Source organism: Natator depressus, chromosome 24, assembly GCF_965152275.1.
Source record: "Natator depressus isolate rNatDep1 chromosome 24, rNatDep2.hap1, whole genome shotgun sequence".
Lineage (NCBI taxonomy): Eukaryota > Metazoa > Chordata > Testudines > Cheloniidae > Natator > Natator depressus.
This window is the reverse complement of record NC_134257.1, coordinates 5,356,268-5,370,037: the sequence shown is the minus strand read 5'-3', so window position 1 is coordinate 5,370,037 and position 13,770 is coordinate 5,356,268. Positions and strand designations below refer to the sequence as shown.

The 13,770-nt window shown below is 52.4% G+C and overlaps 1 protein-coding gene across 3 annotated transcripts in view; it reads right to left on the bottom strand.

Annotated features, from left to right (window-relative positions):
* The window catches only part of SEMA4A (semaphorin 4A), a 43,856-nt gene that overhangs the window by 24,185 nt on the left and 5,901 nt on the right, over positions 1–13,770 (bottom strand). For all 3 annotated transcript variants that reach the window (XM_074938493.1, XM_074938492.1, XM_074938494.1), the window contains exon 2: positions 7,535–7,810. The gene's annotated coding sequence lies outside the window, so the exon portion shown is untranslated. The remainder of the gene's footprint in view (positions 1–7,534; positions 7,811–13,770) is intronic.

Genomic DNA, 13,770 nt, shown 5'->3' with positions numbered 1-13,770 from the left:
TGAGAACCAGGCCCTCTCTCTTGAGACCCATGGGAAGAACCATCTTGGTCTAGCAAAACACACCCAGAACATGGCTTTTCTTGCATAATAAGCATAACATTGTGGTTAAGGCAGAGGAGTGAAAGGCAGGACTCCTAGGTTCTTTGCCTGGCTTGGCCACTCTGCTGCTGTGTGGCCCGGGGATAGTCATGTCACCTCTCCATGCCTCAGTTTCCCCAGGAGTAAAATGGGGATCATCCAACCTCTCAAAAGAGCTGAGCCCTCAATTAGAAGCTGTAAAGCATCATTACTTTCCCAACACCCATAATGATCCCTGGCCATTCTCTGGCCTCTGTCATTTCAGGACCTCAGAGCCCTTTCCACAAAGTCGGCATGTTTCTCAACAGCTGTGTGTGGGAGACACGTATTAGCATTGCAATGCACAGGTGGGGAAATGGAAGCAGGGAGCAGGTTCCAGGAAGCCAGCATTAGGCTATTCAAATCCCGTAAGGGCCTTTTAACAAGACTCGGTGGTTTTTGGTGGGAAAGGTGCAAAAAGTCGGTTTGTTCTGAGAACATTCAGGTTGGGAGACGCCCCGGGTGGGATTCCGGCGCCATTCCAAAACTCCCACTGACTTCAAGGCGGCCAGGATTTCACTCCTTATCTTTTGGCAGCACAAGCTCATCGTCCTTGTCTTGGGAGACTGGTGCAAGCTACGCTCAGGATCAAACCAATCCCAGCCAACACAGCTGCAAGCCACCGTTAACTTTCATTCCGCCCATTTGAACTCTTTTCCACTGGTGTTATGCGCATGTGCCTGGATGAAGGTGGGGACTTGGCCAAGGTGACACAGTGAGTCAGTGGCAGAGGTGGGGATGGAACCCAGGAGTCCTGATTTTCATGCCTTTCCAGAGGCAGAGGTAGAATCCTGGAGTCTTGAATCCCAGCTCACTGCTGTAACCACTAGACCCCACTCCCTTCCCAGAACAAAAGCTACAACCCAGGATCCCTTACACCCATCCTCCATGCTCTAACCACAAGGAAAGTGAGGAGTCCTGATTCCCAATCCTCTGCTCCAAGCACTAGACCACATTAAAAACGCTTAGTGCCTCGGTTTCCCCTAACAAAATGGAGCAGAATTCTCACCCTTAGGCGGCACTTTTAGATCCTTGCATGAAAAGAACTCCCATTTGCAAAGTACACTCAGCATTATTATCATAGCTGGCAGCTGTTTGTTCCTCTTTATCCACCCCTGTTCTCCCTTAGCCATGAAGGCACAGCACTTCACCTTCATCCTCCACCCCGCCATTTCCCCATGGTGCTATAGATCCAAGCCATTTCCCTGATGCAATGTCTCTCCACGGCATTGGTCTGCAGGGAACAGCCTGATGCTTCCACCTCAGATCATCCGTCCAGAGCAGGAACAAGAGGGCTGCGCCCCTTCTGCATGTGATGTATCAGAACAGGTTCATGTCCCTTTAAATAGTTTTGCAAACCAGCTGGCTTCTAGAGCACAGAACACGATGAGCGCCACTGTGGGGCTCACACACTATTTAAAGGGATACTACCTCATTCTGATACACTACACGGCTCAGCCTTTTGTTGCCCCTAATGGGAAATGCCCTTCACTGATCAGAAGGAAATGACTGAGGATCAAGGCCTGTTAGGCACCTTGCTCGCCTGCCTTAGCCGACTGGTAGCAGCTAGTTAGGCCCTGAGCTCTGAGGAGAGGTTCCAGGAAAGGGGCATATAGCCCTAGCTGGCTTTGACATGAGAACGGCTGTGGGCCAGCTTTCCCCTTTGAGGAGCCGATCGCAGGGACGTGTGTGGTTGAGCGCATTGTCTGAACGCTGGGAAGGAGGGGGGGACCCCCGCATTTGCTATTCGGCCGGGACAGAAAGCTCCTTGTGACACAGAAACTAGGTTACTCTGCCCTGGAGCCGTTGGCTGAGAAACAAGGCCCCAGGGAGGTTTAAATTATTCCCATTGTTCTGCGCTGGTGCAAAGCCACAAATGGAGAGTGATGGTGGGGGGGGTGGAGCTTGGTCCTCAGTGACGGTAGGACCCCTCCGGCATCCACAGGGGCCTTAAAGTGGGTGGAAGAAGCCCCCTCAAAATCCCCCATACACAGGTGGCTTCCCTGACCTGTGTGGAGCTGGCTTTAGGGTTAAATGCCTGCAAGCAGCATGAGGCCTCCTTAAAACCACCATAACAGAGGCGCGTCCCCTGAATCAGAACAGACAGTAAGAGGGCCAAACGAATGCCATGCAACCACGGCGAAACAGCTGACTAACAGAGGCCATTGGAGGCAAAAAGGCCCCCTTAAAATGTGGATGTCAAATCCCAGCGAGGCTAATAGGAGGGTGCATGAACTCCGGCTGGTTAAGTGTAAAAGTACAAGGCAGGCCAAGAAGGAATCTGAGAAGCAACTTTAGATGCAAAAACTAACTGTAAGAATTTTTTTTTTATAAAAAGAAAAGGAGGACTTGTGGCACCTTAGAGACTAACCAATTTATTTGAGCATAAGCTTTCGTGAGCTACAGCTCACTTCATCAGATGCATACTGTGGAAAATACAGAAGACGTTTTTATACACACAAACCATGAAAACATGGGTGATTATCACTACAAAAGGTTTTCTTTCCCCCCACCCCACTCTCCTGCTGGTAATAGCTTATGTAAAGTGATCACTCTCCTTACAATGTGTATGATAATCAAGGTGGGCCATTTCCAGCACAAATCCAGGGTTTAACAAGAACGTCTGACGAAGGGGGGGGGGGTAGGAAAAAACAAGGGGAAATAGGTTACCTTGCATAATGACTTAGCCACTCCCAGTCTCTATTCAAGCCTAAGTTAATTGTATCCAATTTGCAAATGAATTCCAATTCAGCAGTCTCTCGCTGGAGTCTGGATTTGAAGTTTTTCTGTTGTAATATCACAACTTTCATGTCTGTAATCGCGTGACCAGAGAGATTGAAGTGTTCTCCGACTGGTTTATGAATGTTATAATTCTTGACATCTGATTTGTGTCCATTTATTCTTTTACATAGAGACTGTCCAGTTTGACCAATGTACATGGCAGAGGGGCATTGCTGGCACATGATGGCATATATCACATTGGTAGATGTGCAGGTGAACGAGCCCACCTCGATTATCATACACATTGTAAGGAGAGTGATCACTTTAGATAAGCTATTACCAACAGGAGACTGGGTTTTTTGCGGGGGGTGTTTGGGGAGGGAGAAAACCTGGATTTGTGCTGCAAATGGCCCACCTTGATTATCATACACATTGTAAGGAGAGTGATCACTTTACATAAGCTATTACCAGCAGGAGAGTGGGGTGGGGGGACAGAAAACCTTTTGTAGATAAGCTGTTAGCAGCAGGACAGTGGGGTGGGAGGAAGTTTTGTTTCATGGTCTCTGTGTGTATATAATGTCTTCTGCAGTTTCCACGATATGCTATGCATCCGATGAAGTGAGCTGTAGCTCACGAAAGCTCATGCTCAAATAAACTGGTTAGTCTCTAAGGTGCCACAAGTACTCCTTTTCTTTTTTCTTTGTAGTGATAATCACCCATTTTTTCATGGTTTGTGTGTATAAAAACGTCTTCTGTATTTTCCACAGTATGCATCCGATGAAGTGAGCTGTAGCTCACGAAAGCTTATGCTCAAATAAATTGGTTAGTCTCTAAGATGCCACAAGTCCTCCTGTTCTTTTTGCGAATACAGACTAACATGGCTGTTACTCTGAAACCTTTTTTTTTAAAGTACATCAGAAGCAGAAAGCCTGGCAGACAGGCAGCGGGGCCCCTGGATGACCAAGGTGTTAAAGGAACACCCAAGCAGGACAAAGCCATTACAGAGAAGGTAAATTATTTCTTGGCATCCGTCTTCCGTGACGAGGATGTGGGGGAGTTACCCACATCATCAGAGCTCTCCTTTGTGGTCAACAAATCGTTAAGTACTGTCCCACAATGATGTGTCAACAGAAGAAGTTTTAGAACACATGGATACATTAAATGGCAATAAGCCACTAGGTCCAGCTGATATTCAGCCAAGAGTTCTGAAGGAACTCCAATGTGAAATTGCAGAACTAGTAACTGTGGTATGTAACCTTTCTCTGAAACAAGCCTTTGTACCAGATGAGTGGAAAGAAGCGAATGTATTGCCAATTTTTAAAAAGGGCTCCATGGGCCCTCCTGGCAATTATAGACTGGCGAGCCTAACTTCAGTACTGGGCAAACTGGTCGAAACTACAATAAAGAACAGAATGATCAGGGAAATCATGCCTCACCAATCTATTACAATTCTTTGAGAGAGTCAACAAGCTGGTGGATAAGGATGATCCAGTGGATATACTGTACTTTGACTTTCAGAAAGCCTTTGACAAGGTCCCTCACCAAAGGCTCATAAGCAAACTAAGCAGTCATGGGATAAGAGGGAAGGTCCTCTCATGGGTCAGTGACTGGCTGAAAGATGGGAAACAAAGGGTAGGAATAAATGGTCAGTTTTCACAATGGAGAGAGGTAAACAGCGGGATCCTCCCAAGGGGCTGTAATGGGACCAGTGCTGTTCCATATATTCTTAAATGATCTGGAAAAGGGAGTGGAAATGAAGTGGCAAAATTTGCAGGTGATACAAAATTATTCAAGATAGTTAAAAGGTTGGGGTGTTCAAAGTCCAGAACCAGTTTTGCCATCTGGATCCCTCTCAGATCCAGTGCAGGGAGGGAACCTGTGACAGTGACAGAAACTGCTGGCAGAGAGGGTTAATTCCACCCCCCACCCCCCACTCGCAATTCTAGGGGCCCTTCTATACTGGCATTACGTGATGTAGCACTACCCCCCAGATGCGCTACATTGGGGTTAAGAGGGACCAGCACAAAATGAATGCACACACTTCAGTCACTGAGGGACTGAGTGGGGTCCTGGGTTCTCTGCACAGGAAGAAATCGCTCCCCCCTAGAGACAGATTCCTCCCCTTCCCACCTCCTCCCTGGCTGCCCTTCCCCCCAGATCAGTGGATCTGCTGCAGCCTGATGCTGGCACCTGCGGGTCTGCAGCTGATCAGCATGGCTTTTCTCTACCTCCCCCCATCCCTGGCTTTATCTTTCCAACGGGTGGGAAACAGCAGCTTCTTTCCAGGTCTCTAGGCTGGGAATAAGAGCGCCTGGTGCTTTCTCGCTGCCTGCCCACCCTCCCACGGAAAATGACAGCAGGGCGTTCTTCTTCTGGTTCTCCCCACCTTCCCCACCAGCGCCAGAGAGAGATGATCTGTCCAGCCCTCTTTATCACAGAGCTAGCAGCCCAGCTGCGCACACCCCAAACCCTGTGGAGCCAGCCACCCCGGGGAATCACAGACACTCTCATCTGGAGATGGAGAGGAGAGACCCCGCCCTGTCTGAGCATTGCAGGTAATTCCCAGCTGCTGACCTGTGATTCCCAGAGAAGGCAGCAGCCCCCTGGGTTCCTAGCTACCTGATCGATCTATCACCAAACAAGCCCCTCCATCCACCCATCCATCTCCCTCCATCCATACCTTCCATCGATCTGTTTCCTTTCATATCCTTCTATCCATCCATCCCCATCAATCCATGCCCCTCTATCCATTCATCCATCTGTATCCATCCATTCGTATCTATCCATCCATATCCCTCCATCCATGCCCCTTGATCCATCCATCCAACTGTATGCATCCATATGCCTCTATCTATCCATATCCCTCCATCTGTGGTCTCCTCCATCCTATCCAATGAAGATTACATTGTCTATCTAATAAATATTAGGCCAATCAACTCCAATGCAGCGCTGCCTGTTTACACCCGCTAGGGATCTGGCCCTGGTGTCGCCAATGGAGTTATGTCCTTTTACACCAGGTGGGGTTCTGGCCCTATGTTCCCAGCCTAGAAGGTTTTTTCCAGTACTAGTGATCGACAGACGAGAAGGCAAAGCTTCTTGGGAGAGGGAGAGGGCGAAAGTGGTGTAGTGGTCTGAGCTCAGGAGAGGGACCCAGGATCCTCTGAGTTCTGCCCCTTGGCTCTTACTTCAACTCCCTGTCTGTGGTCTTGGGGCAAATCATGTCCCCTTGCCATGCCTCAGTTTCCCCAGCAGGGGATGCACTGGAGGGATTAGCTCAGGTATGTAAAGCGCTGAGTATTGTGTAGACAGCGCGTTAAGAGCTACTGACACCTGCAGCCCCGGAACCAAGTGCAATGGGCAGCGATGACCTCCGTGAAAAATGGAGAAGCAAGAGAGATACGCAAAGGGCTCTGGGTCGTCACTCTGTTAGTCCCGCCAACCGACTGTCCCTCCTTAACCCTCCCCCTGCACCGGGCTGAGCACAGCACCCCACGCAGCTGTTCACCCAAAACAAATCGCGCTGGGCCAAATCCCCAGCTGCTGCCAATCGGCACCGCTCCATTGGTGTCAACGGGCCACATCCCCAGCTGGTGCAAATCAGGATCGCTTAATTGAACTCAATGCAGCAACCCTGATTTACACCAGCTGAGGATCTGGCTCACAGTGCGGAGACTCTTTCAGGGTAGTTTGCATTTGTATCATTCTCTCAGTCCTGCCCTGCCCCGGCACTGCCCTCCCTCCATTCCCACAGGCTCCAATGCACCACTCGACACCTCGCACTAAACCCTGCGGGACGGGAACCTTGGGAAGAGATCCCCAGCCAGTGTAAATCGGTGTCACTCCATTGGAGTCAGTGGCCCAGTTTGTGTGACTTCAATGGAGTTGGCGGATTTATGCCAGCTGTTTTCCTCTGCATCTGCTGCATGACCGAGCACAGAAGAAAACCCTTTCTCTCTCTTGAGAACAGCCCCGTTGGGCAGGTGTTATTTCGTGCCTTTGCAGTGAATTTACAACCCACGGACGGCGTTGCCAGCTGGTGCTCACCGAGGTGGCTCCACCGAAGTCAACGGCGGCGCAGCGATTTGCACCAGCTGGGGATCAGGCCCGGCGGCCACACAAGCCGATTGAGGAACGGCACGAGCTTGGTGTGTAAAACACATCGGCGGGTCTGGCCTCTGGATTTCCCACCCTGGCACTGCCGGTGAGCTGCCTAGAGAGGCGCGGCCAGAATGCACAATGGAGCCCGGCTTAGCAAAAGGTCCCTGGTGCCTCGTTTCGCTCCCTGATTAACAGCTAACGCGAGCGGTGCTCCCGTTGGGGACGTGCGTGTTTTACCGCCGGGCTCCTCATTGTTTCAGCAGCTGGGATTTTCCTGGAGGAAACCGGGCGCCGATGCTCTTTGCTGTATGAATTCCCCAGCTGGGAAACCCTTTGGAAAAAGCCAGCTGTGGGTTCCCCCCTTTGCCTGCTCTCTTCAGAAGCTCCCATCCAAACAGCCCCCCTTTCCCCGATCGTCATCCCCCAATACAGAACATCACCATCTTACCTGCTCCTGATTGGCACCTGGGTACTAACAGCTTGCCCCCCATCCTCACCCGAGAGGAGCCCAGATCTCTCTCTCCAACCCCCGCCGGGTCCCCTCCTAGCTCTGATTCTGACCTCACTCTACTGCAGCTCCCGGCGCGAGGAAACCAACCTGCTTGGAACGGGCTGCTCCCTGCGATCTAGAGGAGGAAAATCCCTTCCCAGACGTGCATCCCTCCTCAGCCTGCTGGGGACCCTCCTCGCGTTGCCATAGTTACCGCTTACCTCCCAACGAGCCAGCTACAGCTGGTGTGCGACTGACACGCACACCCCAAGCCAGGCAGCAGCCGAGCAGGAAGAAGCTCTGTGCGGCTCCAGTTGGGATCCAGTTGAGCTGCTGGGGTCAGTGGAAAGGCTCAGTTCCTCTCCCCCGGGCGGCATGGCCTGGCTGGAGAGAAAGACACGCATCACGAGTCAGTCCTTCCCCGTTCCACCCCCTCGTCTAGAAATCCAGCTGCCCCTCACCCAGTGGCACCCTGGCTCTTGTGGGCTTCCCCAGCTTTCACGTGCAGGCCGCAGTCATAAGGCTTAGTGCCCACCTGGCTCATTTGTGGCCAGGCGTCATGGCATCGCATGCTGGGACGGTTCCCCCAGGCCACCCTGCCTGGCGCCTCGTGGGCCAGATCCTGGACTTGCTCCGCTGTGACTCCATCGACATCAGCGGGGTTACTCCTGATGGGCACTGGGAGCAGCTCAGGGGCCCCCCCCCTCAGCCTGACCTCTCGTGCTGTCACTGACGCCCAGGCTAAGCAGGTGCCAAGTGCCAGTAGCCCAGCTCAGCACGCAGTGACTGATCCCCGTGCACATCGCAACCATGCTGGCCTGGTAGCGCTCAGCACCGGGACCCCGGTAGCGTTTTGCACCCATTTTGCATCAGCCGCGAGGCCCTGGGCTGCTTTCATGTGCCCCAGTGTAAATCAGGAATATCAAAGCCAGGGGGGGGGAGCGAGCAAGCACAGGATCTGGCCCTGTATGTGCTTGTTGGGTTATTTTCTCCCTCCATCCAGCTTCTGCAGCCGGGGGCCCAATCCTGTCCCCGCTGACCTCAAACAGGTCAGCCTTTGGTTGCAATAGGAGCCAAGAAGGTGAAAGTGCCACATGGAAGGTGCCCAACATTTTGCAGGATCAGGCCCACCGGCTGCGAAGGGCAGGGGTGTGATTTGATTGGGGGACGGGAGCTGAGACGGGGCCTCGGGGCTGTTGGTTCAAAGAAAGTCCAGCATGGCAGCAACCAGCCATCACGGTTATTATCTGTATTGCCGTGCCGGGCGCCGTACAAACACAAACCAAAGAGACAGCCCCTGCCGCAAGGAGCTTGCAATCCAAGCGAGGCGATCTATTATCTGTCTGGCAGTCACACCCCGAGGCCAGGGCCCCACGGTGCTGCAGGTGGTACAAACACCTCCCAAAGCAGCTGTCCTCGCCCCAAACACCTTGCAGCGTAAGGAAGAGAGCTGAGGGGCCTGGTGTGCTGGCCCGGGGAAGTCCGTACTGCCCCTGTCCGGACTCTGCCTACTTTGGCTAGAGAAGACTTCATCTTTCACTCAGTTAAGGCCAGTAACGTATCCCTCTGTCCATGCAGTTAAAGATCGTAATTCTGGCCCCCCGGACGAGTCCTGCTAACTCCACTTCCGCTTGTGCAAAAATCCCCCCTGAAAGTCTCCGTGGAGGAAGTTATTTTTTGCTTTCCCTCCTTTAGAAAAGAAAAAGGACACCGCAAAGCTCATGCATCGTTGCAGCGGGCACAGACCCGCTGCCGCGCTCTGCCCCAGAGGTAGCTGCATGTCAGTGCCAGGCGGAGCCAAACCTGCACCAGCTGCGGGCCGTGGAGAGCACCAACAGGTGACAAGAAGATGGGAGAGCGATCCACTGCAGGTGGCATTTAGACAGGCGACCTGGCTTCCTGTCTAGAGCGGCTGCCGTGCCTCGCCTGGCACAAGGCTGGGTTAGACACATCCGGCCTGAGTCATTGCTGTTCTTCTTCTCAGAAAAAAAGGAGAAGCTGGCAGCAGCATTTCCCCCACTGCCATGTACCTTTTAATGAGCCCCCGGCAGCCGTACAAACACACATCCCTATTTCAGTGGCGTCAATTCCGCTTTAACACGCAGGCTTCCAAGACCGAGCTGTAGCCACTTCCTGTCCTCAGATAGCCACGGTTCCAAGCCATCAGTGCATGCGCAAGGACGGTCCAGTGGAAGCCCTCGGTTCAATGCCCTGGCTGCCACAGACTCGCTGGGTATCTCACTTACGCTCCAATCCTCAAAGGGATCTAGGCTCCCAACTCCCATTGGGAGTTAGGTGCCTAAATACCTTAGGGGCATTCAGCCTCTCTGTGCCTCAGTTCCCCATCTGCAAAATGGAGCTAACACCACCTCACAATAAAAGACGGCGAGGTGCTCAGATTAGATGCAGCAGTAACAGGGGCCGTAAAAGTACCATGGATGCACAGATAATAGCTTAGGAACCCGGTGGGTAAGGAGTATATGCCTTGGTCTTCAGTGTCCCGGCCCTCTACATTTCAGAGAGGCAGCCACTGCGGGTTTCATCGGGAGCAGACCCTCCTGGAGCAGCCCACACACCCCGTGCTCTTTCTCCCAGGGGGATTGTATTTTTTTGTCCTTCCGCCATTTCATCCAAAATAAAAAGCAGACCGAACGTACTTGTCCACGGCATGTGTGGAAATGCAGGGTGGTCTAGATAGCTCCCTTCAGCCTGAGGGATCCCACAGCACTCTGTGGTCTGCATAGCATCGTATCTTGTGGATCAGGAGAACCAGTTTAGGATCAGATGACACTAACGTGAGGGGCCTTTGGATCCAGAGTACTGGGGGGGTGCATCTCTGCTGGACAGAGGACTTGTGGCACCTTAGAGACTAACCCATTTATTTGAGCATGAGCTTTCGTGAGCTACAGCTCACTTCATCGGATGCATACTTGCATAATGACTTAGCCACTCCCCGTCTCTATTCAAGCCTAAGTTAATTGTATCCAATTTGCAAATGAATTCCAATTCAGCAGTCTCTCGCTGGAGTCTGGATTTGAAGTTTTTCTGTTGTAATATCACAACTTTCATGTCTGTAAAACTTCAAATCCAGACTCCAGCGAGAGACTGCTGAATTGGAATTCATTTGCAAATTGGATACAATTAACTTAGGCTTGAATAGAGACGGGGAGTGGCTAAGTCATTATGCAAGTATGCATCCGATGAAGTGAGCTGTAGCTCACGAAAGCTCATGCTCAAATAAATGGGTTAGTCTCTAAGGTGCCACAAGTCCTCCTGTTCTTTTTGCGAATACAGACTAACACGGCTGTTACTCTGAAAAGAGGACATATACACTGTCCAGCTGCAAGTGTCTCACAGACTAAAACTGCAAGGGCAAAGCAGGGGCCATCTTTTTGTTCAGTGTTTGTACAGCGCCTGGCACAGTGGGGTCCTGCTCCATGGCTGGGGCTCCTAGGTGCTACCGCAATACAAGTAACCAATGAATAACAACAACAGTCTCCACCCCTGAAATGCAGCCACCGCTGCGTTGGAGCGTGGCCGCTGTCTGAACAGCGCACAGGAACACCACCCAAAAGTCTAAGAAAGGAAATGAAAAACAATCTAGGAATTTAGGCGTGTGGCAAGGATTTCACAAGATGGTTAGGAGGCCCCCGGGGAATCTTTTATAACCACAAATGGTCAGGACTTTTGCTCTTCATCTCTGAAAACAGTGCCTGGAAGCTGGGGCTGTGATTCACCACTGACTCAGGGGGAAGCATGTGCCACGAATTGAATCACCCCCCAGCACCAACCTGCTTCTGAGAGCTCCTCCATGCAAACTGAACCAGCCTAGTCCTTGTGACCTGAGCCAAGAGCCATCAAAACACTTTTTCACAGAGAGAGACTCTTTTCTACTCCAAAGCTTGCATATTTTGCAGTTATTTGCACTCATACTCAGAACCTCAGGCCTGCTGCTAATTCATCCTGCCAACCCCAAGAGTTAAAAAAAAAAAAACCCATAAGCCAGGCCTCCAAAAACCCATGAGATTGGCTTTAAGAAAACCCATGAGATTTTATACATCTGGAGTTCTTTTTATTTGTCGTTTGACTTCTGCATGGGTCACGTTTTCAAGCTTTCCTCTGCGACCACAAGAGCTAGGAATTTACTTTTCCTACTAAACGCACATCTGGAGTCTGCTGGATTCAGGCAACTCCAGGAACTGGGGTCTGCAGCAAATCACCAAATATCGCAAGAGTCACGCTGAAAGCCTGGGAGCTGGCAATGCCGGGGGGCGGGGGGGGTCCCTTCACATTTCTCGGGGAGTGCAAAGGAGCTGCGGTGTAAACCACAACTGGGCCCAAGATGCTTCCAGGAGAATATTCCCAAGAGCCATGCAGCCCCATTCCCCTCTCCCTCCCGTCAGAGCCGGTCTGGCTCGCCACTGCTCGGCACCTTGTGCCCTCGTTCACACCAGTGCAACGCGAGCGAAACACGTGAGCCCTCTGATGCGGCAGCATTTCACACCCGCTCCACATCAGTGCAAGCGGCAGTGTGAGCTCGCAGGGTCCTGGAGAATCAGGCCCTGCTGATTTATGCTGGTGTTAGTGACAGGCTCGCCTGCGAGAGGCTTGGCCGACACGCCTGCGGCTTCCCCCTTCATTTAATAACAGCAAAATGAGAAATAATGCAGCAGCCACCGGAAAGAGCCTTCTCCCACACAGCAGGTTAGCGACGGGGAGATGCGATGCGCCAGCCCCTGTCCGGGCCAGCCACGCAGGCAGGATCACTGGCTGCGGCCACAGGCAGGAAACTGACGAAAGCAGTGTGGAGCTCAGAGCCGAGTGGAGGGGGATGTCCGGACCCGCACTGGAGTCCGTGGGGAGTCATCCCGTGGATTTCAGTGGGGCCCTTAGGGCTGCCGTCCCAAAGGAACGGACCGTGGTGTCAAAGGGGTGACGGGACACAGAACATCATCAGAACCCAGACGCCACCAGAAAGGCTCAGCCACAAAGCCCACCTAGCCCGGGGTCCTCCCTCTGACAGTGGCTAGCACCAGTTACAGGGAAAGGTGTAAAACTATGGTTAGCACCTCGCTGGTCTTTGACAGGCCTGGCTGTTTTGTTTTGTTTTTTAACGGATCTGCGAGTTGCCAGAAAAATAATTTAATCTGTCGGGGTTTTTTATTAACATGAGTCTGAAGATTTGCATGATTATCACAACACACCGGGATGCCAAAGGTTAAAATTTGCTGTGTCCAGCTAAAGGTGCTGCAGCGTTCCCACTTGCCCCGTTTAAGCGATAACAGATGAAACCTGGGGAAAATACAGCAGCTACCTGCCCGCCACCAGGCAAGAGCCCCGCGCCTGAGAGAAAGTCACGTGGGATGTCTTACCTGTATGTGCGCTCTCTCTAGCTACTGTACGTGGCTGTTGAAGGGGGGGCTGTGGCGTTACCTTGTGGTTGTGGGTCGGGTTGTGGAGGGCTGGCCTTGCGCAGGGGGTGGGTGCTGGGTTCTTTTTGCATTTCAGAAGGGTAACCCTATGTAAAACCCTGCAGTAGCAGATGCTGGATAATTCGCCCTCTCCCCCGCCACCATAGGCCTCGCCCTCATCTCTACCAGAGCTCAGCTCAAGGCCCAAAGCAGGAGGTTTAACGATCCCTTCTAAATTCTGACCATCTCCTTTAGGTGTCGAGTTCAAATCCAGCCCGGGTTGGGGGCGATAGCCTGTGCACAGTGAGTTTGCTTGTTCTCAGCCCTAGCTGGAGGGTCCGAGTCACAACCCACCCCTCCTCCCCCATCATCACGACTGGGCCCTTGTTGGCAGACAGGAGAGAGGCCAGGGATGGACTGGGCCATGGAGCCTGACTTCCCGCTCTTGCTCCTAGGAGGTAAGAAGGCGCGAAGCACCCAAGGCTGCTAGCAAGCTGAGCCGGGCAGCCGGGCAGCCACGGGGCACGTGGCAGAATCCACGGGTTAGTGCTGCGGAGTGCACGCTCTGACTACAGCCCGGGGTGGGAAGTGACACTGAAACCGGCTTTTGCACAGAGCTCATTTCGCCTTTATAGTCAGCCTGTTGGAACTGCATCCGTAGCACTGTCTGGGCCCTGGCTGCCCAATGCACGGTGCACAAGCGGGTTTGCACAGCTGCTACTCATTGCAGGACTGCTTTATGCCCACGGCTTGTTGTAAGGTGCCCAGGTGCTACTCCGTGCAGCCGCACTTTGTGCCTGGTTGCATGAGGCACGAGCGGCTACTGCAAGCACGCTGCTTTCTGCACAGTGCACACGGCAGCTTTTGCACAACAGCTACGTGGTGCACCAGTGTTTTGCACGGGGCTGCTTGCTGCATGACTGCTGCCTCCCT